This window comes from Pogona vitticeps, chromosome 14 (assembly GCF_051106095.1).
Source record: "Pogona vitticeps strain Pit_001003342236 chromosome 14, PviZW2.1, whole genome shotgun sequence".
NCBI classification, from domain to species: Eukaryota; Metazoa; Chordata; class Lepidosauria; order Squamata; family Agamidae; genus Pogona; species Pogona vitticeps.
The window spans coordinates 9,301,987-9,328,810 of record NC_135796.1 but is presented as its reverse complement, the minus strand read 5'-3'; the positions used below and the strand labels follow the sequence as shown (position 1 = coordinate 9,328,810).

Here is a 26,824-nt window from a genome sequence, read left to right as displayed (position 1 = left end):
TGCTGTCTTCAACGGAAGGTTCAAAGGCGCTCTGAATATGCTGTAAGCAGATCAACTAGCTGCACCCTTAGACATTCTCAATGTATGGCTGTTTGAATGAAATCACATTCCCTACAGTGCTCAGATGTCGCTTTCTTCCTTTGGCAAATTTTTTTTTGTCAATGCCACTTGCCGTTGTATCTGTGTGGGTAGCCTTTGCTGTCACCAGCCCCCCTGTGACATGTAATCTCTGGCCAAACACTAGAGATGGGGACGAATAAAAAAAATGGCAATTTGTTTTGATCTGTTATTCATCAAGGTTAACGAATCAACAAATACGAATATAGGAATATTCATTGACGAATCGAACCATCGATTTGTCTGCACTTTACATGCCTATTACACTGGCCCCCGACCACCTAGAGGCACCAAATTTGCAGGGAGGCTTCCTCAGATGTGTTTCTACAAGGCCTGAATGATTACTGAACATTAGATCATGGACCCCCAAGTTATATAGTTGCAAAGACAACACCCCGAGGAAAGCTCCCCCCAGGTACTTAGAGACTCCAGAATCACAAGAGAGCTTCCTATGTCTTTCCCCAACACACCTGCCAACTTTGGTGAAGATCGGATATTGGAGCTCCAAGTTATTCAGGAGAGTTTACCACATGGTACAGAAGCCCATGGCATTGAGGGGGTTATATTTAGCCCCAGCAGAATGAGAGGACCCTTTGGCAGAGGCATGCATGAGGCATCGAGTTTGTCTTCAGCTCAGCACAGCATTACATTTGCCAGCGAGTAGAGTTTGCCCTCAGGAGGACTGGAGGCAAGGAGGTATTTGGCAGCACAGCAGAATTTTTGGCTCCGTCAGGCACTGAGGAAGTTGCCAGTAGGAAAACAGGCTCTTTCGGCCCCATCAGACACCGAGGGAAAAGGCAGCAGGAAAAAAAGAGGCTTTTTTTGGCCACATCAGGCACTGAGGTAGTTGGCAGCAGCAAAGTACCGTGTCTTGCCCTATCGGAGCACTGAGGCAAAAGGCAGCAGAGCAGACTCTGGTCTTCTTCAGCAACATCAGATTTGCCTGCAAAGGAAAGGTTTTTGCCCCCAGGAAGCAACTGAGGTTCCTTGCAACTTCCAACAACACCATCAGATGAATAGGGTCGGTGCTACTAATCCACAGGGCTGCCGGAAACAGATCAGTTCTGCCATCTGAAGCCGGGCGATGGGGCGATGCCCAGACAGGCTTTGGGTGGGTCTGAGACAAGCCTTGGAGACTCACCTGTCACTCACCACCAACATCTAACTAGACTGGCTGAAAAACTTCAAACAAAGATGCTCAGGTTGAAAACCAGATGACCTCTGCCCTCTGAAGCCGGGCGATGGGGCGACACCTGGACAGGCTTGGATGGGGCAGAGCCCGGCTTTGGGTGTGCAAACATGGTCGGACAACCCAACTATTTATGCATATATTTTTTTACTGCTCAGTCTGGGTCTGCCAAGAGAGCTGGACGGCACTCTTCGCTTGCCGGGACCGGCTCTGGGTGTGCCAACCAAAAGGGTTAGATGACCTTTTTGTCACATACGGGGGATGCGCAGATAGGCTTTGGGTGGGGCAGAGCCCGGCCACGCTGCTACTTACAGCGGTTGATCCACAGGGCCGCTAATGAGCTGAGCTAATTCGTTTGCTGGTAACAAACATGATAGGATAGATGGGCTCTTGCAGGGCCGGTGGCTACAGGACACATTTGCATGAAAGGAATGTTTTGTGGTCTTGGAGGACTTAAAGAAACAGACAAAAGACCTACCGGGTTGTCCTTCTGAAGCAAAGTCAGACACCTGGGGAGAACTCACCACGGCCTGGGCTCTGCTTTTGACCGTCCTTCTCAGTTACTGCTCAGGTAAGGTTGTGCACAATGAACTTCACACTCTGCAGCTACACATCTGTTTGAATTGTGTCTTTGCCATTAGTCAACAACGCTTTTAAAGTGTCTGAGATCACAGAAGATTTGTGAGACTTATAATTTTTGCCTCTTGGCCTTCCCAAGGTTTCCGTTCACTGCCAACCGTGACCCAGCCTGCCTTGGCATCGGTGTCTCTGGGACAGATAGTGAAACTCTCCTGCGTGTTAAGTGCTGATGGTAACTGGCACTATCTCCAGTGGCATCAACAGAAGCCTGGAAAGCCTCCTCGGTTTGTGCACAGGGAAAAGGGAATCCCTGAATTCTAGGAACACCGGCTTTTTAACTCTCACAGGCACCCAGGCTGAACAACGAGGCTTATTATTACTGTGCTGCCTGGGAGAATAGATACCACATGTTTCATGGGGGGTTATTCTAAAGGGGAATTGAGAGAAAAAAACTCTTGTTAGTATGGAAATTTAGTGGCTTTAAAAAAAACATCTAACTGCACAGTGAATAACATTCAGGCACCTACACAGCAGAATTAGCTCCAAGTCTCCCACAGCAGACCACCCTTATTGCTTAGTTCTCTTCAACTGGCACTTACTGTCTCAATACTCAGACATGATTTGAGAGGGAAAAAGTTCCATTTTACTCACAGTTTGTCATCTATCAAAACAAATATCATGTTGTGGAAATAATATTGACTGGTTACATCAACAGAGCTTAACTTGAGCAGAAGACAAGCTACAATGCTCTAACTCTCTTCAGGCTGTCTGACTGGGAAAAGGTGGCGAAAGGATTCTTGAGTTGAGAGGCATGGCTGTCTTCAAATTCTGAGGCAGAGGGGGAACAGTTGGCTACTACTGGATTGATTAATATTCACCCCAGTCCTGAGAGGTCCCTCTCCAAGGGCAACATACCAGGGTGCAGGAATTCCAACAAAACCTTCCCGCTATCTTCCCTGGAGTGGAGAGGCAGCATCTCGGCAGACACCCCCGTGTAACGATCCTGAATCTCTAAAGAGACTAAGATTGTGGTCAGGGAGTCCCTCTGGGTGCAGAACTACCCCCTTTGCTTCCTGAGGTAGGTCCCTTAGGCCACAGAAGTGCGTAGGAAGCTGCAACATACAAGCCTGAACCTTAAACATTACCTTTGATTGCTTCCAAAGCAATTGAGTTTCCTTAGAATGCACAACAGCCTTACCAAGTAGGACCTTTTAACTTACAGTAGCGACTATTAACCGTCTTTCATCCCCACTGGATTTAGATATAGCCCTGCTGCATCAAGAGACTAGTCCTCTGTTGAAGAATTATATTTGTTTTATTAAGAAAGTAAAGTAGATTCATTAGCATACAGTTGTAGCTTTAAAGCATAAGCACTGAGCATATCCATCTGTTACAATGTTTAAATAAACTTACAATTTCTAATTAAAATAAAAACAGCTAGGTAATCATCTTTGCTCTGAATCCCTACATGTTGACATCTGGGCTATCCTCCACCCCTTCTTCTTGGAACGTAAAATGAGCCTCTGTGTCTCACATCCCACGGCATTCACAGAACCTTCCTTTTTTCCCCACATTAACAAACACTCTCGTTTTATATATCTTTAGGTCCTCCTTTTCCATTACACTTTCAAGCTGACACCCAATTAAATCCAAGTAGGTGGAACTCCAAACGCTCAGCTCACCGCCTCAAATTCTCATGATCCCGGGTGCAGGTGCCTTGTCTTGGCTGTGGGTGTGCACTCTTTTGATTTGGCACAATCACTGGGAAGCGGTCAGAGGACACGGGGAGATCCTTTAAAAATGTTCTGCTTCTTTTTCGTGTTTGTTTTTTTTAAAGGAGGAAGTCCATTTCCAGGCACAATTCAAAGTGCTCGTTTTATCTAGAGAGGACTGCTTCGTATTTGTACCCATGGGAATATAAAGCATGCCAGGATGATGCCCTAGTGGCCCATTCCCTCCCCCTGGAAATGGCCCGTGCCACTCAATGAGCTCCATTCAGTGTGTGTCTTCTCTGTTGCTGCTCCCAGACTTTGGAACTCCCTTCCACTGGAGGCCAGGCTTGCCCCACCTTTCCTGTCCTTCTGAAAGTGGATGAAGGCCTTTCTCTTCACACAGGCTTTCCTCAAGTGATTGGCTGTCTGAGAGAGGGTTTTTTAATGAAGTATTAGGCATTGTTGCCTTGAATGTCTTTAGGTGTTGATTTTCTTTACCATTTTAGTGTGGTATTTGTTTGATTTATAATTATAATTATAATTATAATTATAATTATAATTATAAATTTATTTATTTATTTATTTATTTATTTATTTATTTATTTTATTTTATTTTATTTTATTTTATTTTATTTTATTTAACTTATATGCCACCCACTTTACCCAAAGGTCTCTGGGCGGCTTACAAGAATTCAAAATCAATTAAAGTACAATACAAGATAAAATGATTAAAATACAATTAAAATTGCCATCAGGACCCACAGTTGATGTTATATAAAAACTTCTATGTTGTTGTTGTTGTTGTTGTTGTTGTTGTTGTTGTTGTTGTTGTTGTTGTTGTTGTTGTTGTTATTGGTGCTAGTTTACATCCCTTCATTTTAGCTTCTCACAAGAGTTCCCATTTGATTTGATTCAGAAATGTAGCATCCAGAAAGTTTTCCTCCAGCATGAAGTCTTATGAGCCTCAGGGTGGCCACATGTGGCCTTTCCCATCTTATCAGCAGCACGGGCTGTTCTCTCCTGGTGCCCAGAGTCCAGTGGTCGGAAGAGAAATGTGGAGCAGAGTATTTCTGGAAACTCTTGTGAGAGTTTCTGCTCCGTGGTCTGGTGGGGCTTTAGGCTCCACAGCTACTCCCTGGAACCCTCCTGAACCCAAAATAGCCACAGCAACTGCCAATCATCAAGGAGCCTTCAAAACAAGAAAACTCAGTGTCCCAAAGTAAACAATCTTGAATGCTGTTATTTTGCAAAATAAGTATTTTTTTTTTCATGTGCGTGCATGGGAGAAATATTGCAAGAATGCTTTTGAGCTGGGAATGACCAAAAAAAATTGGGATGGCATTTGTAATTACTTGAATCCTGTAAGACCAGTTTCGGGGCTTAGGCTTCATCATATCTTTTAATTAAAAAACGGAGAAGTGGAAACTTGGAAGATCAGGGACTGGATGGGAGCAGCATGGAAGTCAGGGTTATCCTGTTTCTTTTTGTTAGCACACCCGATCTACTTCTGAGAGACTTGAAGATCTAGGACAGCCAATGACCCCCAAGATGCATTTGCATGAAGGGACCGCGCTTCAACAGGTACAGCTTAAAAGAGGAGAGAGGAGGGTGCCAGAGAAATTGCCTTTGCCTCAGAAATCCAGAAGCTCTTGTGGTTGCTTGCCATGACTTGGACTCTTCTTTTCTTTACCCTTCTCAGTTTTGGTGGAGGTAAGAAAGCAAACAACAAACTTTACAGAAGGTTAACAGCCTGTAATGAAATTACGTAAAGTGTGTAGGAGCATATGGATTATCTGGAACTGAAACTCAGAGAATCAGCTCTTACCCCCTTTCTTTTTTGTTAAGGTGTCGATTCATAGCCAACACTGACTCAACCTGCCTCCCAATCAGTGTCTCCTGGACAAACAACGACCCTCTCCTGTTCCAAAGACAGAGGCAGCTGGAGTGACTACATTTACTGGCTTCAAAGGAAACCTGGGCAACCGCCTCGCTTTGTGCACTGCAATTTCTGCAACAACAGGGGACAAGGGATCCCCGACCGATTCAAAGCCTCCGCTTCAGGGAACACGGGCTCTCTCACCATCACCAAAGTTCAGGTTGGAGATGAGGCAGAGTATTACTGCTATGTCTGGTCTAACATTGCTAACATGTGCCACAGTGGTACATCTTTGCTGAGGAACTGAAACAAAAACCTTTAGACTTCCTCTTGAGAGAGAAGAGGATTTCAAACGTAAAACACTTCATTGAGTTTTCATGGGACATTTAGATCTTTCACATAAGGGCAAAGTTCTCAAGTCCTTTAGGACTTACCCTTGGACAGCCTCTGGTTGTCTAAGCCCTCCCACAAACCGACAAATATATTTGTGCTTCGTCAGTTCATGGGGAGGATATTCGTGCTTCGAAAAAACCCTCTTCGTCTCTGTCTAAGGAGATCTGTTGGTTTCATTTTCATTTCTTGAGGAGATGGCTGCCATTTCTTGAGGGAGGTGCAATGGTCTATCATGATTAGAGATGGGGACGAATATAAAAACAGATCTTTTTTTCAATTCGTCAAATATTCATCAATCCATATTCTTAAAAATATAAGTCTAGAAGAATATGGCTGGACAGATATTTCCTCAGTTTTATTCATCTATCTGTCAATCTGTTAATATTCATATATATATTCGTTACCTTTTTGGGGGTCTCTCTGTGCTTGCTGGTGCCAATTCGAAGCTTTGGCAAATCAGGACAAAGATTGTGGATCGGCATGTCCAGCAGCCAATAGCGTGCCGAGAGGCTGTATATAAGCTTTTCTTGTATGTGTGCGCACATGTCTCCAACTAAGACTGAGATGGCAGGACTTTTTTGGATTTTTTTTGGCTTCTCATTCAGCCATAGTGGGTCGGGTGGGGGAATTTTTACTAATTATATTATACTGAGGGGGGGTTGTTTAGGTATGGAGGTCACACTTTAGTAAAAGAATTAGTCCACCACCCCATCATTCAAAAAATAAAATCCTATTGGATTACGTGTTTTGCTCGTCTTGTCACTTTACCCATGTGAAACTGAGTGAAATAAAGTATTTACCTTGAAGTAACCTCTAATGAGCATGAAGCAAATTTCTCTTTAAACCTTCAGTTTATGATCGCATCTACAATTTACAAGGTGCACTTCTTACGTCTCTTCTAATTATTTTAATGCCTACTTTATACCTATTTTTACACTTGGTGTTTTTGTATCAGTTTGCCCTCTGAGTATTCCCCTGTGGGTTACCCAGAGCTGTTGCTGCTGCCTTCGCTCTCCCCGCTGTGGTGCGTGCCCACATGCTCTGCCTGCACACCTGTGAGGGTACAACACCTCTCCCCTCGGGATTGGGACCCAGAGGGTCTGTCAGGGACACCACTGGCTCTGGAGGTGTCACGATAGAGCAGAAGGTGAGGCACCTACCCCCCCCCCCCCCCGTTGCAACCAAGACGCAACAGAACTGTCTTGCCCCACAGCTCAGGCTGAAAGTCAGTCTCACACGGTTTCTCCAAGAGCCACAGATTCAGAAGGATCCTGTGCAAGTACTACCAAAAGACCTCACTCCTTGAAGGAAGCACAGGAGCAACTAACGGCCCTCTGGGCTTTACGACAGAGCAGCCGGAACGAGAAAGAATATCACTTGGAAAAAGGAATGGCTTCCCTCTCCCCACAGCAGGACCTGGCCTTGTCTTCCACCTTGGATCCTGCAGTTGTGGAATTCCGCTCCCCTCTGGATTGGGACCCAGAGGATCTGTCAGGGACACCACTGGCTCTAAGGCTGTCGCAACAGAGCAGAAGGCAAGGCACCTGTCCTTCTCTCCATTGCTGCCGAGGTGCCACACAACTGTCTTGCCCAAGGCTCACGCTGCAAGAAAGCCTCTCTAGTGGTTCCTCCAAGAGCCAGGGGTTCAGAAGGATCCTGAGTACGCCCAGCAAGGGACCTGACGCCTCAAAGGGAGCAAAGGAGGAATGAATGGCCTTCTGGGCTTTGCAGCAGCAGAACAGTCAGAATGAGAAAGAACATCCCTGGGGAAAGGCAATGGGAGGTGAGTCCTCGGATCGCTTTTGGGAAGGGCAGGTGCCCACCTCATCTGGACAGTAAGGATGAAGGCAAAGGAGAAGCAGTCGCTCCCAAGGCAGGATGGGAAAAGTCACGAGGGTGGGGTTTCGTGAGACAAGGGAGTGCCATTCAGCATCCTCTCGTCAGCCTTACAGTGTTTTTGGCTTTGCTACATAAGTGCACCACTTCCTCCTTAGATGCAGAAGGTGTTTTTTAAAAAGAGCCTGGCTGATCCATTTGATCTGGCAAAAGGATGCTGAAGCAAGCAGCTTGAGGCAGAGGTTGCCACTTCCAGAGCCCAAAAAGGCTCCAAGACCTTCCAACTGGCACCACTGGAATCCCATTTAAGCCCCAAGTGCAAAATCACTAGTCAACGGAAGACGTTCAGTGACTGGAACTCTGGACCAACAGCGACGCTTAAAGGCCAAAAGTATATTAAACCTAAAGCTGTATCTATAGTGGGGAAAAAAGTGTAGGCATGAGGGGGCTATATAAGAGAGGAAGAAAATGTTGGGGAAATGTGTGGGAACAAGAGAGAGTGACAGTGACTGACTGGAGGGAGGCTTGGGCAGAAAACAGAAGAGCATTGGTGGCCCCCAACCCCACGATGTTCATGGGGTCGTGAGAAAATTTGGTATTTGTGCCTTTAAAGTTCAGAAACCTGGCACTGATCCTATTGGCTATTGAATGAGGATGTATGTTTTAGTACCCTTTCTCTAGAGAAATAATAGAGACTCAAGTTGACTGGAGAATATTTGCTATTTTTGCTTGTAAAGTACAGAGACCTGGCATTGATCTTCTTGGCTAATGAATAAGGATGTATGTTTTAGTATTTGTTCTCTAAGGAATGAATAGAATCTCAGGTTGACTGGATATCCACTCAGAGGGAGGGCAGGAGGAGGAAGCCCTTAACCCTTTTAGGATGGCTTCCATGCAAGGGTGTAAAGCCAGGGTGGCTGAAATTGGGCAGGAGGTGGTGCTGGGGTCCCTCCCTCAATCAACGGAAGACAACAGAAGCCAAGTGGCTTTGATGACGAAGCCAGAAGTAAACCCATTACAAAGGGCAAACAATTCTAGTGCACAAAAATGACCATGAGCAGGATACGTGTTTGTGTGAGTGTGTGTTCCTTTTTCTATGAGCTTAGCCTGCAACAATAGGTCCATTAATCTGGTGGGAACTACCATATTAAAATTAATATACAAGAAGAAACACAAAAGTCAGGCACTGAACCTTTTCAGACCATAAGCGCAAGCAAATATTTTAAAGACATATTAATTCTTGAGAAAACAAAAAGGTGTCCTTTTGACTCCTGAAGGTTATTCTATGCTGGTTCAGACCTAATGAAGCACTTCAGGTTTTAAGAGTGAAGGTTTTTGTTGCAGTTCCCCATCAGGCTGGACCACCGTGAAACATGCCAGCAGTGCGAGACCAGGCGTGACAGTAATAAACGGCCTCGTCTCCAGCCTCAACGTTGGTGATCGTGAGAGATCCTGAGTTCCCTGAGGCAGTGAAGCGGTCGGGGATCCCTGCTCCTCTACTGCGGCAGCCATTGAAGTGCACAAAGCGAGGCGGTTGCCCATGTTTCTGTTGAAGCCAGTAAACTCCATCATTCCAGTTGCCACTGCTTTTGGAGCAGGAAAGGGTCGTTGTTCGTCCAGGAGACACCGATTGGGAGGCAGGTTGAGTCACTGTTGGCTGTGAAGTGGCACCTTTCCAAAAAAGAAAGTGAAGAGGTGATATTACAGCTGATCCTATGAAGCTGAATATCAGGACATCATTATGCACCTGTGCTCGGTATACACAAGATACAATTTCCCTTTTGGCCCTTAAACCTGTGTATCGTTCACCGTTCACTTCCTTACCTGCCCAGAAATTGAGGAGGGTAAAGAAAAGCAGAGCACAAGCCATGGTGAGGAACCACAAGGACTTCTGGACTTCTGAGGCAACGACCACCTGCCGGGCACTTTCTTCACTTCCTTTATTAAACTGCACCCGTTGAGGCGCGGCCCCTTCATGCAAATGTGCCCTGCCATCATTGGTTGCCTGAGATCTTCAGTGGTTTTTTTAAAAGGAAAAATTGACATTCTATGGAAAAAAAACAAAAAAACAAATGGGACAGCTCTGATTTTTGTACACGAGAGAGAATGCTTGACTATGGAGACACATTCTGTACATACATTTTTTAAAAGATACTGTAATACACTGGTTCTTAACCTTGGGTTACTCAGGAGTTTTGGACTGCAACTCCCAGAAGCCTTCACCACCAACTGTGCTGGCTGGGGTTTCTGGGAGTTGCAGTTCAAAATCATCCGAGTAACAAAGGTTAAGAACCACTGCTGTAATAGATTGTGTGTGGGCCCACTTCAATGGTGCTGCTTTTGAGATTATAACCCCCTATCTTGGCCCCAGGCTACCCGAAGGAACCTCTCTCGAGCCCAGAAACAATCAGCACAGAGGGCCTGACCTTGGTGCTGCCGTGACTTTTATTAATGATCATCCATCGCAGTGGCTCCTTCAGGGGCAAGAGAGGGTCCAGGGCATAATTGTGGACCCTAACGCCCCACTGGAACCATGGAACAGAAATCTTCCCAGGGTTTCCAAAACCTGGAGATCTTCTTCTCCATAATGGGGATTTTCCCAGCTAACGTGGCAACAGGTGGAAACAGCAGCTTGTGCAGCTAAAAAGAATGAAAAGGCCACATGCGGCCATTCTTAGGATCTTCATTTATCTGAAACAAGGTGCCGGAGGAAAGGATAACAGATTTTAGATCCCACCCGAAAGAAAAGCAAGGGGGTTCCAGATCAAATTAAAGGGGAACTCTTATTTGAAATCAAAATGACTAAATAGTGCCGGTGGTATTTTGGACAAGAGACACTAGAAAAAACAATACAGGTAGGAAAAGTGGAAGGCAGGGGGAGATGAGGATGATTGGAAAGGAGGTGGATTGATTCAATCAAGGGCTCTTTGGGGCCCTTTAGCAGGGATCTGAATGACAAGACCTTTAGAAGTTCATTATTTCATACGGTCAAGCTGAGCCAGGAGTGGTTTGATGGCACACAACCATGCAGAGCTGTACACGACTGCAAAGATCGTTCCGTTCAAATTCCCTCCCAGGGAAGAAGCCCACAGCTAATGCATCTCTGGCAGACGGCCATCCAACATCTGGTGGAAAGCCTCCACTGAGGGAAAGACCCTCCCTTCCTCTATAGTTACTCCACTGATAAACAGCTCTTCGCATCAGGAGCTTCTTCCTAATGTCTAGCAGAAATCTCCTTTCTTGACATTGGAATCCTTTTTCCTATGCCCTCTGCAGCCTCTAAAGCCCTAAAGAGCCCTTTAGTGACTCCTTTCCAACCATCATCTTCTCCTCCTGCCTTTCACTTTTTCTACCCTTATTGTTTTGGTAGCCACATTAAGGGCTCCATTTTCTGCCTGAGCGCACTTCACTTCTTTCAAGATGGCTCTTCAAGGTCTCTTCCCCAGGCTAAACATACCCAGCTCCCTCCACTGCTCCTTGCAGGGCCTGTCTACTATAGACCCCTTACCCTGAGCTCGCCAAAGTTCCTTTCTGGTCCTACCTTTTCCAAAATCTCCCAACCTACCTGAGACTCCTGGTCCCCAAAAAAGGCCAAGAAAGACTCTTGGGATTGGTTAAAGAAAACTGGAATGTCACTCAGCTGCCTCCTTCGATTCCCTCTGCTAAAACCATGAATGTCATTTGTTGCCAATGACATTGAGGGTTAGGAAAAGAAGCCCCCAGACCGTGCTTGGTGTCGGGACCGAATCTCCTTAAGGAGCATGGGTCCTTTGGTCAGGGAATTCCTCAGCCACAAATCTACTGTACCACCTTTACGCTGGGACAAGTCCTCAACCTCCGACAGTATCTAGCCTTTCCGCTTAGAATAAGCCTGACCTTAAAAGAACACTTTACTTTTACTCAGTAGTTTGCAAATATAAACACATGGGTGTTGTGATGCATGAGAATTCACAACAGCTCAGTTAATTAGGACTTATCTGTTGGCTAGTCAATGGCCATTACCACTCTGGATTTATCCAAACCCTGCTGATCCAAGAGACAATCCTTACTGAAGATTTTTATAATTAATTTTTGTTAAGCAAATAAAGTTTCATAGAAACAGTTTGTTTTTGGTCAAGCATAGCATAAAGAACATGTTCAAAAGATTACCAAAGTTAAATAGAACAATTATTTCCTGTTAAAAATAACAAACACTAACCTGGGATAAAGTGGTCTAGCCCCACCCCCTTCTTTCTCTTACTTACATTCTCTTTCCTTCAAGCTACATACTTAAACCATCAAGTTCTCTCTCCATCATCATGAACTGGAACCTCTCCTACATAACCCATCATCCATTTTCTACGTTCTATGGACCTCCTTCTTCATGACCATAAACCAATCAACTCAAAGAGGCGTAACTGTCCATTCCGCCCACAATTCTCATGAAGATGCAGGTGGTTTATCTCCATTCCAATTAGAAAATAATTTGCTGGGTCTTCGTGCTCTCTGGGCCTCTTTGTCCTTGGTCTCTTATCAGGATTCATGCTGTACCAGGCTGGCAGTAATTTAAGAAAAACAGCCTCTTTGCCTTTCGCGCATTCCCATGTCTTCCTTTCATTTTTAAGCCTAACGACTCCATTTTCTTTCTTTCTCATTGACTACAAGTCCCACTCTCCTTTAATCTCTGACTACATGTATCACTGTCCTTCAGTCTCATGACACTTGGGATTCACACTCTCTGAAGCACACTCTTCTGGATAATTTCGAGAATCCTATGAATGATCAGGAAAGACCTGAAGAAGGCCACACCGACATGGAAGCACTTCCTGCTCCACCTCAAGCTACAGGCCCATGTTTCAAGGAGCCATTAAATGCTTTCAGTTATTTAAAAGTAAGACCAACAGTGACTCCTACAGGCCAAAAGCAGAAGAGCAGGCACCACACACACTTTAAAACAACATAAAGATAGGGACGATAAAAACTAAGGCCAGAGTTTCACTTTCCTCCATCAATCTCTGGCTCAAACCTAATCACACGATATCAGATCTGGCATCCCTGGTCCTATGTGGCAACTTGCAGTCTTCTTGGACCAAGATGGTACAAGGAAATCTAAGATACCTGGGATTTTCCCCAGAGGCTATTCTGACTATGGGCATAATTCAAGCAAAAACTGCTCTGAGAGAAAGAGTACTGGGCATAGAGAGACAGAGTGACACCAAGGAATGCTCCAACTTCTTAGCTGCAGCGGATAAGAAGGATGCAGCCAAGCAAGCTACATACCTCCCATTATTAGAATTCCCACAACATAGGTGGGCCTTCTTCCTAGACAGATGGGAAATGCTCCCCTCAGCCATACTTGAAGTCCATTTTAAAAGGACACCTCATTCAAAACGGGTATGCCTGTGTGGCTCGGGGGAGGTTCAGTCAATGGAGCACGTTCTGCTCCAGTGCCCATACTATCAGGGCATATGGGAAAAATATATCTTACCACAAACCAGCCACCTAGAACTGGTTTGAGGCATATTTTTCAAGCACTAGGAAAGGACTCCACAGATGAGGTCATGCAATGGAGAGGATTCTCTTCTGTCATCACCCATCTCTACTCCTTGGTAAATGGGACTTCCAAAAGGCTGGTTGCCAAAGAAGGAATATTTTCACTGCATCAGAAAGTTTCCATTTCGCAATGAAAAAATGGACCCACGAAACTGGGGGGGGTGGAATTTGGGGCCAACAACAAATCTAAATCCTCTTAGAAGTTTTCCCTCTTGTCCAAATAAGAAGCACCACATTAAGAGGCAATGAAGTGCTTCAAGTCTTAAACCTTCTTCTCTCTTGAGAAGGTTTTTGTCTCAGTTCCCTGTCAGGATGAACCACCGTGGAACATGTTAGCACTGCTAGACCAGGCATAGCAGTAATAAACAGCCTCGTCTCCAGCCTCAACGTTGGTGATTCTTAGAGATCCCGAGTTCCCTGAAGCAGAGGCAGTGAAGCGGTCGGGAATCCCTTCTCCTCTGCTGCAGCCATTGCAGTGGACAAAGCGAGGCGGTTGCCCAGGTTTCTGTTGAAGCCAATAAACTTCGTTATTCCAGCTGCCACTGCTTTTGGAGCAGGAAATGGTCGTTGCTTGTCCAGGAGACACCGACTGGGAGGCAGGTTGAGTCAGTGTTGGCTGTGAAGTGGCACCTTTGCAAAAGAGAAAGAGGGGAAGGTAAAATTACAGATGACACACTAAACCTGAATATCAAGAATTCATTATGTTTGTGTGATCAATACACATGAGAATTAATTGCTTTTTTAGCCATTAATGTTTTATGAAATTAACTCTTCCCTTCCTTACCTGCACAGAAGCTGAGAAGGATACAGAAAAACACAACCAATGCCATACTGATCAATCAAAAGGATGCTTTGATTTCTGACACAAAGGGGACACTGCCTGGCACCTTCTCCCTTCCTTTATTTAAAATCCACAGAATTGGAAAATGGCTCCTTTTATGCAAATGTACCCTGCAATCATTGGTCGCCCAAAAATCTTCATGTCTCTTGGCTGAAGCTCTGACATCATAGCAAAAATCAATGGGACAGCCCTGATTTCCATAGAGGAAAGTGGTTTTAAAAAGAAAGTGTTATTGTCATCCTCACTGAGCATGGAGGTGGCCTTCATGGGAGAAAGATGAGAAAGAAGGAACAAAGATCATGGCTGGGACTTCAAGTAGAAGGTCTTTATTAAGGCAGTCCAGTCCTTGGCATCTCTACAGTTAGGAAAGTTTGCTCACAGATGTGAGAAGCATTTCTTTACCTCAAATATTTGACAGCCATTAAAAGTCGGAGGAGAAAATCAGATTATATAAATATATTACTTGTGAACTTTCTTTCTTTGGGATGTGAGGTAGAGAGCAGGAAGGACTTACCTTATATATGTCTAGAATAGACATCATCTATATGTGTGATTCAGAGCGGAATATATACAGCAGGGACCCACAATGTCCTGGGTTCGAGGTTCTCCAAAGGATTAACCCTCCATTATAGAGATGGGCATCCAGTTTGACACAGTCCTTGAAATCCTCAAATTCTGTCTGGGTTTCAGTGCACTGCGGTTCAGACCAAATGCCCATCTCATCCCGGTTCCGTTCCCTCGCACACCAACTGGGCTACGATAGAGGGCCATCAATGCAACAGGCATCCTTCCGTTCCTTTTCCAGTCAAATGATGGGGGGAAATCAGGACAGAATGAGTAAGTGGCCGTTTTTCCATTCCAGGTTTCATATTTCATCTTGGCAGGAATGCCTCTGGGAGGTTTCCCGGAGAAGCAGGGGATTAAGATGCTGAGCCCCATCTGACTGTTTGCTCTGCTTGACTCTTTCCAGCGCAGGATGACGTCTGATGGTCCTGAGCTGCTTGTGCTTGAAGTGTCCTCCCTGGCAGGATTTGGGCCCCTTTTCTTTCTCTCTCATCAATTTCAGGCTCTTCCACTGGTCAGTTTCAAAGGCTTCCTCCCAACAGCCGTGCCTGGGATGGAAGAAATATTTTCACTGGTAGGGTCTCTTCTAAAGGATCAGAGAGAACTTTTGGGATACTTCACTGCTTGAGGCAGAGGTTGCCACTTCCAAAGCCCAAAAAGGCTCCAAGGCCTTCCAAGTGACACCACTGGAATCACAATTAAGTCACAAGTGCAAAATCTCTAGAGTCAATTTAAGACTTTCAGTGACTGGAACTCTGGACCAACAGCAACACCTACAGGCCAAAAGCATATTAAACTTAGAGCTGTATCTTTAGAGGGGGAAAAGTGTAGGAATGAGGGGGCTATATAAGAGAGAAAGAAAATGTTGGGAGAATGTGTGGAAGAAAGAGGGAGTGACAATGACTGACTGGGAGGGAAGCTTGGATAGAAAGAGAAGAGTATTGGTGATCCCACCTCCTGGTTGCTCATGGGGTCGTGAGAATATTTGCTATTTTTGCTTGTAAAGTACAGAGACCTGGCACTGATCTTATTAGCTATTGAATGAGGATGTATGTTTTTGTACCCTTTCTCTAGAGAAATAATAGAGACTCAGGTTGACTGGAAATCCACTCAGAGGGAGGGCAGGAAGAGGAAGCCCTTAACCTTTTTAGGATGGCTTCCATGCCAGGGTGTAAAGCCAGGGTGGCTGACATTGGGCAGAAGATGGTGCTGGGGGCCCCTCCCTCAATCAATGGAAGACAACGGAAGCCAAGTGGCTTTGATGAGGAAGCCAGAAGTAAACCCATTACAAAGGGCAAACAATTCTAGTGCACAAAAAGGACCCTTGGGCAGGAGGTGGTGCTGGGGGCCCCTCGCTCAATCAAAGGAAGACAACAGAAGCCAAGTGGCTAGGATGTTTTTCCTGATATTCAACCGAAATCTGGCTTCCTCTAAGTTCAGTCCATTGTTGTGTGACCTGCACTCTGGGATGAGTGAGAACAGATCCTGCCCCTCCTCTGTATGACAGCCTTTCAAGTATTTGAAAAGTGTTATTACCTAGATGAAGGAATGGAGGACATGTTAATTAAACCTGAGCATCTGGGGTGGCAGCAGGAGGGATGACCTCAAGCCACTGTGGAGCTGGGCCAAAAGAGACAAAAGGACAGAAATCCTCTTGCTTCGTGCAATAAGATGCAACTAGAGGAAGCCCACGGAATCGGTGGAGATGTTCCTGAGTCACCTCCTTTGCACGTTCAATAGATTTAATAGACCTACCCTATTGCTACTCTACTGCAACTTACTGAGCTAACCAACAGAATGTCAGCCAATGAACTTCAACAGGAAGAACTATAAATGTCTTCAAAATGATGTTGTAAACTTCCCAGAGAGTGCTTTTGCAGAATGAGATGATCTGTAAGTCAAAACAGTAATATTTACACAGGGGAAAGAGACACAGAAATGCACAAATATCAGATGAGTGACAGATGGCTTGGCAGTACTACAAATAGTGGGCTGTTAGTAGATCACAACCTTAAGATGAGGCAACAGTGTGGTGCAGGGGCAACAACATCAACCACACAAGACATGCTTGGTTGCCACAGCCATGGAGGGTTCGGATCCAAGGATAGAATTGTTGTTGTTATATTCCATCAGCATTTGGACTCCATTTTCATTCCACATTGGAATCCTGGGATGTGTAGGTTGGCCGAGGAATTGGGATTCTGCTGGAATGTATCCCAGGTGTGTTAATTTTGGGCTGAAATCTCTACGTAAGAGGGAAGCTGCCTTGTCCTGAACCTTGGTATCGACTCTTTTGGCTTTCCATTGTCCACAATGACTAGGAAAGGTCCTGGGTTTCTCAAACAGGGAAGAACCCGAGTTCTTGGTTGGGACCCCAGGGATTGAATGGGGAGCCGTATCCTGACAAACTAGTGTTTTTCTCGCCTTCGGGACCAAAGTCCAGCCTCCAGTTAGCCAGATCTTGATTTTAAAATTTCCGTCTGCACAACATATAATACACACATTTTGGGGTGGAAAGCAAAATATTTTAACTATCTACGAGGGAGTTGCTCATTTTAAATTCAAATGTGGATGCAATTTATTCTGAATCATTTGGGTGTGTTTGTCACACAAATGGTCTTACAGCCATCCCTTTTCAGATACAAATGTGACCTCAAAATTGGTTGATGTGTGAGAAGCCAACAGCAACACATAAATGAGGCATTATTAGTCATGCTTCTCATATGTATTAACCTGTAAGGTGCATATTTGCACATTTGAGTGCAGAAGGACCGATTTCCACTAAAATCCCTTCCTCCTGTAGGTTTTTCTTTGTTTGTTTTTCATTCATTCCTAGCCTGCCATTTGATATTCATTCTTCCATCTAAGAGGACGGTAGGAGGTTTTTTTTGACAATCTCTAATGCTGAGTGTAGATTGTTTGAGTGGAAGGGATCATTCTGCATTGGGTGCCATTCTGCCACACTCTTGAAAGAGAGATTTGCTGATGATTTGAAAGATGGATTTGTTGAAGATTTGTCTCAGTCACTGTATGTGTTCAAGGTTGGGAAGTGACTCCAACCTCCGATTCAACCTTGTTATTGGGACAAGAGAACAAAACCAGGTCCTGCTGGATTAGTCTAAAGTATGTCCAGTCCAGCATTTCAGTTTCCACAGTGGTCAACCAGTTGTTATGGCAGGAAGCCCAAGGACACAATTTTAAGGTCATCCTCTTTTTACTGAAATGCAAATGGATTTCAAAGGAAAGCTGCTTCAGTTTGTAAGGGAATAAAGATTTCCATCATGACTGGAAGCCTCCATTTTGTCATGAAGGAAAGGACTTATGGAATTGGGGACCTTCCAATGATGGATGCCATCAATGCCAGGGTATTGGGACCATTTTTTGATGAACAGAAAGTCAGAACTGCTTGAGAACATTGCCCTTTGGTCAAAAATGGAAACAACAAATTAAGAAGCAATGAAGTGCTTCAAATTTTAAACTGTCTTCTTTTTCAACAGGAAGTCTGAAGGTTTTTGTTTAAGTTCCCCATCAGGCTGTACCACCGTGGAACATGCTAGCAGTGCTAGACCAGACATAGCAGTAATAAACGGCATCGTCTCCAGCCTCAACATTGGTGATGGTGAGAGTTCCCGAGTTCCCTGAAGCGGAGGCAGTGAACCGGTCGGGAATCCCTGGTCCTCTGCTGCTGCAGCCATTGCAGTGCACATACCGAGGGGCCTGCCCAGGTTTCTGTTGAAGCCAGTGAACATAGCTGCTCCAGCTGCCACTGCCTTTCAAGCAGTTAAGGGTAGTAGTTTGTCTCAGAGGCACCGATTGTGAGGCAGGTTGAGTCAGTGTTGGCTGTGAAGTGACACCTTGAGAAAAAACAAAGAGAGGAGGTAAAATTACACCTGATCATCTTGAGTGTTAATATCTGCAAACTGTTAGACTTCTGTTAAATTCTTTTTTGACTTTTAAATTCTCATAAAGTTAGCTCTTCACTTCGTTACCTGCAAAGGAACCGAGAAATGTAAAGAAAAGCAGAAGCCAGGCCATCCTGATGAGTCAAAACAATGTCTGAATTTCTGAAGCTGAAAACTCTGCCTGGCATCTTTTTTTGCTCCTTCCTTAAAAATATACAGAACTGGAAAATGGCCCCTTTATGCAAATTGATCTTCCGCTCATTGGCCACCACAGACCATCCTGTCTCTTGCGGAGATATTTGACGTGACAGCACAAAGAAATGGGGCAGCCCTGAGTATCACCCAGGAAAGGCTTCTTGAAGAACTATTGAGATTCATCATCCCCGTTCAGCCTGGCAACAGCCATGGAGGGAGAACTCAGCACCACATAAAGAAGGCCAGAGAAGAAGATGGGGCTCAAAATAGAAGCTCTGCAACTTTTTGGACACACCAGATCACGACCTTCCATATTTTTGCCACAAATCTACAAACCATATTATTTCAGGCCTTACATGCACTATGTTTGCCAACCTATGTCTTTCTCTCTTTGGCTGAGAGACTGGAATGCCCCACATTGTTGAAAATAACAATTTTTTTTGCCAGTATTGTTATTCTTGAGAGGCAACAGCAGTCTTGGGAAGGCAGCCAGAATTGGTTTGGTTTAATTCCTAACAAACCAATGACTGGATTCATGGCTCATTCATGAAAAATAAGTAAATTTGTGGTTCATGGTTGTGGACCTCTATGGACCATTAGCCAAAATGAACAGCTATTTTCGTGGTTGATGCCCATCTCTTTTCTGGAACAACAGTGACACCTACAGGTCAAAAGTATTTTAAACCTAAAGCTGTGTTTTTAGAGGGGGGGGAATAATCAGTATAGGATTGAGGTGGTTATATGGCGATTGCAAAGGGACCCCAGCCTCCCTTTCTTCTTATGCACAAAGAGAAACCTGAGCAGGCTACATGTTTGTGTGAGTTTGCGATCCTTTTTCTAGGTGGTATGGAGAAAATTGGAAGCTTAACCTTATCTGGGAGAAAACTCCACTTATCTCAGTGAAAATTAATATCTGAGGAGAAACATAGAGGTCAGCCACTGAAGCTTTTGAGATCAGATGATTAAATAAACATTTTAAAGACATGTCAACTTTTAAGGAAATAAAAATGTATTTGGTTGTTGTGGGTTTTCCGGGCTGTCTGGCCATGTTCTTAAGGTTTTTCTTCCTAATGTTTCACAAGTCTTTGTGGCCAGCATCTTCAGAGGACAGGAGTCAGAACTCTGTCTGTGCTCTGGTGCTGAGTTCTGGCGCCTATCCTCTGAAGATGCTGGCCACAAAGACTCCTCCTGTCTAGCTGCAATCTCCTTTCTTGAAATTGGAATCCTTTTTCCTGGGTTCTCTGAGGCATTAAAGCCCTAAGGAGCCCCTTAGTGAGTCAATCCATCTCCTTTCCAGTCATCCTCTTCTCCTCCTCCCTTTCACTTTTCCAACTTTTATTGTTTCTGCAGCCACAGAATGAGCTCAATTTTCCACCAGACAGCTCTTGACTTACTTCAAAAAGGCTGTTCAAGGTCTCTTCCCCAGGATAAACATACCCAGCTCCATCCACTGCTCCTCTCAGAGCCTGTCTCCTATAGACCCCTTACCCTGAGCTTGCCAAAGTTCCTTTCTGGCCCTACCTTTTCCCAAATTCCCCCAACCAGCCTGAGACTCCTGGTTCCCAAAAAGGAATGTTTCCAAATCATCTCTCTTTCCTATCCTGTGCTGCCGTCGGCTCGTGGCTTGGCTACTGGCTGAGTTTCCTTGCCTTGACAATAAATATGGGGAAAGGGGATGCGAATGTTCCTCTCTTCCATCCCATATTATTGGCCAGACAGATTAACAGAGAGATCAGCTTAAACTCTGCTGTTCCTCTTTCAGATACTCAGTGAGAATGAAGAGAGAGGGTTTTTGTCTTAGTTCCTCCTTCAAATGTACCACTGTGGAACATGCTGCCACTGCTATACCACATGTAACAGTAATAAACAGCCTCATCTTCAGCCTGAACGTTGGCGATGTCCAAGTAGCCCATGTTGCCAGAGCGGGAAGTCGTGAATCGATCTGGGATCCCTGGTCCCCTGCTGTGGCCATCGCCGTGCACATAGCGAGGGGCCTGTCCAGATCTCTGTTGGAGCCACAAGACATAGTTTGGGTTACTGCTGATGGTGCAGGACAGTTTCACCGTCTCTCCTGGAGAGCCAGAGCTGGAGACAGGCTGGGTCAACGTTGGCTGTGAAGTGACACCTTTGCAACGAGAAGGGGGGAAAGAACAGAAGTGACCGTTTCATCTTCTCTCTCACCAAACAGACTTCTGAAAAGTGATGTTCTGATTACTAAGCCACAAAGCCTCCTACATCCTTACCTGAGCAGCAACTGAGCAATGCTAGGAAATACAGAGCCCGCGCCATAGGGAGTTCTCCTTCGACTTCAGAGAAAGAACTTAGCACCTAACTGGTTGGACTCTATTCCTGCTGCAAACCTCTTTAAATCCCCCGCACAATCGAAAGAGGGCCAATCATGCAAATCTATGCAAGCTCATCCCCTTTTCTGAACATGCCTCTCTTCCTCTGAGGAGATGTGACCTTCCAGGCCAGCCAATGAACACATTGGATTAAAAGGGATCCGTTGTTTGTAAGGAAAAAGGGCCTCTGGTTTTACGCTGAACAACAACAAAAATACTGTATGTTGAAGTTTAAATTTAAGTTATCAGGTTGGCAAGGAACTAAAGACAGGAGAACATGGCACTTCATCAACAACACACTCTCTGGACCAAAATGATCTGAGAATTTCTGGAAGAAGACCCATGAGGAGGGAAGAAGGGTGACCCATGGATTCTCCTCTAGTCACAGAGCATTTTGCACCTCTTAGGACTTTTGTGACAGTGGCATTGGAAGAGAAAATTCCTGAATGAACTTTGGTAAGAGACCCAGACCTGTAAATCTTTCATAGGGAGTCTGTAGATCAGGAGCCCTGTATTGGAAATTGAGATTTTCTGCCATGGAAAATGACAAGTGTCATCAGTGATTCCTTACTTTACTCCAGATCTTTACCTCACGAAGTCAATACACCAATGGTTTCGTTTCCCTCAGCTTTCCAGAGATTCTCCAAGCAATTTACCTCAAATTTTTACCCCAGAGAATTGTTCTGATGGAATAAGTTTTGTCAAGGACTCCTTACTTTACTCCAAGTCTTTACCTCAGGAAGTTAATACACCAATGGTTTCCTTTACCTCAGCTTTCCAGCCATTCTCCTACCAATTTGCCACAAAGTTTTACCTCAGAGAATTGGTCTAACTGACAGGGCAACAGACACTCTCAATTCAAAACTCCTTCACTGAGTTAGAATTTTCAGCTGTGATGCTCAAGTCTCCCTAAGGAGCATATGGCACTTGGGTAGGGAGTTCCGCAGGCCACAAATCTACCACTTTATACTGAGGTAAATCCTCAAGCCTCAGCAGTGCACAGCATATGTGCCTTGAACAAACATGTAAAGAACACTTTACTTTACTCAGTACTTTTCAAGTACTTCAGCATGGGCTTTGTGATTCCTTAGAACTCAAAGCAGTTGATTTAAATAGGACTTCTCCATGGTAGCTAATCAATGACCTTTTCCACCCTTCTGGATTTAGCCAAACCTTGCTGGTCCAAGAGACGAGTCCTCAATTAGGATTTTTATAATTATTTTTTATTAAGAAAATATAGTTTTATAGAAACAGTTTGTTTACTTAAGCATAGTATAAAGACGTGTTCAAAGAGTTACAATAGTTAAATAAAGCAACTACCTCTTATTAAAATAGTAATCGCTAAAAAGCTGAGCTAAGGCGGTCTAGCCCCATCTCCTTCTTTCTTAGGATGCTACATTCTGTACTATTCAATCCATCATGAACCTCTCTTAGGAAAACGGTTCTCTCAGACATAACCCATCACCCATTTTTCTACATTCCTCGGACCTCCTCCTTCATGGCTGTAAACCAATTAACTGAAAGAGGCGTAACTGCTCACTCCGCCTCCAATTCTCATGGAGTTGGTGTGTTATTTTCATTCCAATTAGACAGGAATTTGTTGGGTCTTCGCACTGGGCCTCCTTGACCTTGCACTCTTGTCAGGATTCACTGTGTACGAGCCTGGTTGTAAATGAGGAAAAACAGCCTCTCAGCCTTTGTGATATGCATTGTTCCACCTACTGTGGGAAGTGAAAGAATCCTGTCCCTGCAGCTCCACTCATCAGCAGGACCAGTAACCCTCATTAGTGCATATGCACCAACACTGTCATCCACTACAGAAGTGAAAGATAAATTCTATGACAATCTGGCAGCTACTATCAAAAAAGTCAATGAAAGAGAGGCATTGTTCATTCTCAGAGACTTTAATGCTAGAGTTGGTGCTGATCACAACTCTTGGCCCACCTGTCTAGGCTGTTTTGGCATTGGGAAGATGAACGAAAATGGCCAACGCTTGCTGGAGTTTTGCTGTTATTGTGGTCTTTGTGTCAGCAACACATTCTTTAATATGAAGCGTCAACACAGAGTTTCTTGGAGACATCCAAGATCCAAGCATTGGCATCAGCTCGATTTTATCCTCACTAGATGTTCCAGCCTTCCTAGTATTACGATCACACACAGTTACCAGAGTGCTGATTGCGATACTGATCACTCCCTGGTGTGTAGTAGAGTAAAACTGCGAACAAAGAGATTGTATCACATGAAAAAGGAAGGAAGACTAAGTATTGACATCAGCAAGATTTGCGATCAAAGAAAAGTGGAGGAATTTGCCCAAGCGCTTGAGGAAACCCTTCCAGGTCCGGCTGATGCAAATGCACCTGAACGATATGAACATTTCAAGTGGATGACGATACCTTTAATGTGTTTTTAAGAGCAAACGTAAGATTTGGCTATTTAGGCAGGCTTTTCCTCCAGTCATCACCGAATTACTTTTGCTATGTTGAATTATATTATTACAGTTGTCTTTGTTTTATTATATTGTTTTTACTTTTATCCATTATTGTTAGCTGCCCAGAGTAGACTTTGGTCTAGATGGGCGGGGTATACATTGAATAAATAAAATAAATCAATAAAATATTAGACCACTAAAAAAAAATCAAGCAAACAACAGACAGCAAACATTTGACGACAATACATCTTCCCCCAGCTTGTGTCTAGTTCAGAAAATTATGTACTTTTATTGGACTCCTGAAATTCCAAGAACATTCCTGAGGCCAGGTTAGCTTCCTGAGATGCAGTCTGCAAAAGGCTTACATGAGAAATGACTGGGCAGCCCATAATAGCAAAAAGGTAATGGGACCCGTGATGGGCAAGATCACACACACTGCTCTTCCAGAGGGAGAGGAAGACATTTCTTTTTCAATATCCCTTTCCGGTTTGGACTTGTTCCTTTGTCAGCCTGTTTTTCCACACAGAGAGGGACAAGGAAGGGGCCAGAATCGGGTCTCCTCTCAAAAACTGGCTGTGACTCTCCAGGGGTTCAGAGCTGGGTTCCTTGCCACGTCTTATTTGTGGGTGTGCTTGGGACGGATCCTGGTGCTTTGGCGATTGCACGCTAAGCAGGTACTCCAACGGTCAGGCGTCCCTATCCCTGCAGAACCTCCCCCTCCACCCTTTTCAGGAAACTAGACCTAATGGTGACAATAACCCTTTCCTCAGAATATCCTTTGTCGCTCTGGCTTTTCCAGGTGTTTTGCAAAGGGACGAGGAGAGAGGAAGCGCACCTTCCTCCTTCTCTCTCCTGAAACAAGGAGGCGGACCCAGACTGCACCATCTTAGAGACATGAGAGGAGGAAGGTGGGGGTGGGCTCCATCAAAGGCTCCACTGCCTGGTCCTCCCTGGGCTGGGACTCTTCATGAGGGAGATCAATTGATACAACTCCATCTTTTCTACTTAATGTTTTGGGGCTTCTTTTTGCTCCCCGGCTCCCTCTGGTTTTCTTCTGTGGACCAAGAGCACCTCCTGCAGGCCCAATGCTGAAGAGCAGACATCACAGGAAACCACCGCTCAGAAGAAACCAGTTACAAGTCATAGAGTTGCCCGTAACGAGTTACAAAAGGAGACAAGGCTGTAAATAAGGCAAACTTCAAAAAAGATGCAACAAGGAGGAGCAAATATATTCAACTCCAGCAACAAATAAAACTTTCTAGTTAAGTTTTGAAGTTACTCCTCCTGAAAGGCAATTGCAAGCATTTTGAGAGTTGTTTTGATATTAATTTTTCAAATTCGATGCCGGCTCACCATTAGAAGTGATGCCCTTTCCCTTTTTCCTAAGGTGGCCTTCTTTGATTTATGGACTCAATCACTGTGGTGTTGGTCTTCCTCCCACCCTCCCCACCCCAACTATGCCAGCGGTTCCCCTGTCTTCCCTTCCCTGGTTTTCAATCTCCACTGCACTGAGGGATGGGCAAATAACCAATGTGACCAGAGTCAGACGGGGTGAACTGGTCAGGGATCATTTGCCCCTTGTTGTTGCAAATGTCACAGGGCACAAACTGGGGGTCCAGCCCAGATTTCTCTCAAAACCAGACAAAATCTTTGCTCCATTTCTCTCAACTCCTGGAGTAGGAGAGTTTGACTGTTTGTAAATCTGGATTAAGATCAAGAGAGACTTCAGAATAAGATCATTTTGATTGTTGAGAATAAACGAGAGCATCAAAAAAATTACATTTGTGGACTACATCCTGACAAGTTTAAGTTTGATTGAAAAGTAAACAGAAAATCAAGTATTACACTGTCTCTTAAAATCAGTCATAGCCATCATTTCACAAACAAAAATATGGATAAAACCAAATCACATTGACTGAAGATGAATGGAATGATAATAGGGTTTTGAATACACAAAATGTACATAATTACCTTTAAAGAGCCACATTTGAATACTTGGAAATGGACAAAATCTTCAGTAAATTATTTCCTGTTTCATTCCATCACACATCCTCTCCTCCGTGCTCTTTTCGCTCATTTCTAGTGAGGAAGGTTTAGTCTAAGACACCTGTTTCACCCTCATGCTGTCATTGTGATCTACAACACATTGATGAAATAGGAGAAATAAGAAGGGTTGATTATGTGGTGGAAGTCAGGGGTACTGGGGCATCCATTGTGATTCTGTTTCTCATCTCTAGAGAGGAAGGTTTTTGTCTCAGTTCCCCTTTCAACTGTACCACCGTGATACGTATTACTATACCAAGCAACACAGAGATAGTCTGCTTCGTCTTCAGGCTGAACGTTGGTGATAGTTAAATGGCCAGTGCCCTCTGACTGGGAAGCCGTGAATCGATCAGGGATGCCTTCTCTTCTGCTGCAACCAGGACAGTGGACAAAGCGAGGGGCCTCTCCGGGTTTCTGCTGAAGCCAGACGAAGTTGCCCCATCTCCCACCACTGCTTCTGGTGCAGGAGAGTTTCACTGTTTGTCCCGGAGATGCAGACGCTGAGGCAGGCTGGGTCACTGTTGCCTGGGAATGGATACCTGGGGGGAAATGAAAAAGAAAATTTAAAAAACAGGAAATGGATACACTCTCCGTGTCCTCAAAGACCACAGAAACATGATGCACGTATGGCAGATACATCAAATCCAAACTGGTGTGCAGGACTGTAACATTCATTTCATGTGACCTTACCTGAGCAGTAATTGAGAAGAATGAAGAGAAGCAGGGCCTGGTCCATGGTGAGCTCTCGCGACTTTGTCTCCCAAAGGTTACAAGCTGGGGGACCCTTCCCTTCCCTCCTTCCTTAAATGCTCCAGGGCCACAGAACAGCTGCTTCATGCAAATAGGGCCTCTGCTTACTGTTCCTGCTAGAACCGATATACTGTATGTCTACTTCTTGTTATTATCACCATGCTGATGAAGACAAACATACAGAAGATTTTTAAAATTATATAAAAACTGAAAAGGCCTGGAAGTGTTCATAGTACAGGACATCACGCTGTAAAGCTGATATCTCATATTGCTTCGTTCTGTATGTGATACGATTCCTTGTAATTATCTAACCTCTTCTTCCCGACATGGTTAATGGATTAATTAATTGAATGGACTGACTGATAATAGGGCATCTGAATAAATCAGGAATATTCATCATTCCGGCCAGGATTAAAATGAAGAGGCCTAAGAGGCTAATAAAAAGGGGTCAAGAATAGCCATCAAGGTAAATTCATTCACAATACATTTTAGGGAAGCGGATTTCAGTAGGCAATGTTCTGAATT

General features: G+C 44.5%; 1 long non-coding RNA gene and 1 gene segment (V, D, J or C); both read right to left on the bottom strand.

The window, feature by feature from the left end:
- The window catches only part of LOC140702671 (immunoglobulin lambda variable 2-23-like), a 276,893-nt gene that overhangs the window by 28,474 nt on the left and 221,595 nt on the right, over positions 1 to 26,824 (bottom strand).
- On the bottom strand, positions 23,154 to 26,421 carry LOC140702686 (uncharacterized). The gene is made up of 2 exons (XR_013539198.1): positions 26,240 to 26,421; positions 23,154 to 26,088 (listed from the first exon to the last, which is right to left on the bottom strand). It is a non-coding gene; the product is annotated as an uncharacterized LOC140702686 (long non-coding RNA).